This window comes from Petaurus breviceps, unplaced genomic scaffold, assembly GCF_028583685.1.
Source record: "Petaurus breviceps papuanus isolate PSGF00001 unplaced genomic scaffold, PetGlider_PUasm1.0 208, whole genome shotgun sequence".
Lineage (NCBI taxonomy): Eukaryota > Metazoa > Chordata > Mammalia > Diprotodontia > Petauridae > Petaurus > Petaurus breviceps.
In genome coordinates, this window is record NW_027185852.1 from 623,156 (window position 1) to 625,265 (window position 2,110).

The window sequence follows — 2,110 nt, forward strand, 5'->3', positions numbered from 1 at the left end:
GCCTCAGACACTTAACACAAAAACTAGCCGTGTGACCTTGGGCAAGTCACTTAACTCCAGTTGCCCTACCTTCCCCCCTCCAAAAAGCAAAACAAAAACAAAACAGATGAATGTTATATAAACCAAAGCAACCAACCTTGAAGATGAGACACAGAGATAACTTACATAATAGGCAATTCATCATATTAAAAACACACCAAAACGAATTTTATTGATGTAGAAAAAGCCTATGACAAAGTACAATGGTAACTAATGCTAAAAAAATATCCCTACAAAATGTAGACATAAAGTATATATTTATTCATATATTTGCAGTGGAAAAAAAAACACTTATCAAAGCCTTCTCAACAAATACAAAAGTATTCTCCCTCTATTATTCAACATAATTCTACAAATGCTAGAGATACCACAAGGCAAAAGAAAAATAAAAAGATAAAGGCATGAACATTGACAAAGAGAAGACACAATCGTTCCAATTTGTTTCACAGTTATATTCGTATATATGAGAATTTCGGTTGACTCCCAAATATTTTATACATTTTGAAGATATTTAACTGAGATCTCCCCTCCTATTACTTCCTCCTACATGTTGTTATAACTATATAGAAATGCTGCTGATTTTTTAAAAAGTATTTTGTATCCTACTTTACTGAAGATATTGTCTCAATTACTTTCTGTACTGACTGGGGTTTTCTAGTTAAACCATCAAATTGTCAACAAATTGGAATAATTGTGTCATCTCTTTCTCAATGTTCATGCTTTTTCCTTTTCTTTCCTACTTATATGGAGAGATGATAAATATAAGTACTAAGGATGTTATTGTTAGGGCAGTTAGAAGGAGTTTTCATAGAGGGCGTGAGTTTAAATCAATTTTTAAGTCAAGCTTCTCTGATAAAGGCTTCATTTCTCAAATTTATAAGGAACTGAGTCAAATTTATAAAAGTGAGTGCCATTCTCTGTTTGATAAATGGTCAAAGAACATGAATAGGCAGTTTTCAGAAAAAAATCAAAGCTATCTATAGTCATACATATACATATATATATATATATGTCTTAATCACTATTGATTAGAGAAAGGAAAATTAAAGCAATCCTGAGGCATACCTCTGTAGTGTCAATGCAATATTCACAGCATTGACGGTGACCATGAAAATGCTGGCACAGTTCTGAATCACAAAATATAACACTCTCCATATAGAAGATAGAAGCAAAACATTTATTCATACACCAGAAAGCCAAATCCCCAAACTAGAAAGCCAAATCCATCATAGCTTCAAAGAAGTTAATACACCACAGCACTGCAGGGAGCCACACCATCCTTTAGCCTTCCCACAGACACTCGTAAGTCTAGCTGTCTGTTTGCCTGTATCCTCTCTCTCCCATCCTCTAGCTGCTCTCACTCCTAGCTTCCTGTGGACTCTGCTCCACCCTTCAGCATGCTCCTCCCACCAGAGGCTCCATGTGAATACATTAGACCTGTTAGTGAACATGAAGATCTTCAAATTTCCATTACCAATACAACCTCTCACTTCTCAGAAATGACAAGTGCTGGAGGGGATAAGGGAAAATATGTTCACTAATGCATTGTTGGTGGAGCTGTGAACTTGTGCAACAATTCTGGAGAACAATTTGGAACTATGCCTAAATGGCTATAAAGCTGTGTAGCCTTTGACCCCTCAATACCACTACTAGGGCTATATCCCAAAGATATCAAAGAAAAATGAAAAGAACCTGTATGTACAAAAATATTCAAAGCAGCCTTTTTTGTGGTTGCAAAGAATTAGAAAGTGAAGTGATATTCACTAAGCAAATTGTAGCATATGATTATGATGGAGTACTATGGGACTGTAAGAATTGACAAAGTTTGGGAGGGGTAGTTTAGGACAAACATGACAAGACCTATATGAACTGAAGCAAAGTGAAGGGCAAGAGCTGGGAGACCATTGTGCACAGCAACAACCATGTTGTAATGATGATCAACTGTGAAAGACTTGGCTACTCTGATCAATACAGTGATCCGAGAGAATTCCAAAGGACTCGTGATGAACAACTCTGTCCACCTCCAGAGAGAAAGCTGATGAAGTCAGTGCAAACTGAAGTATAATGATCT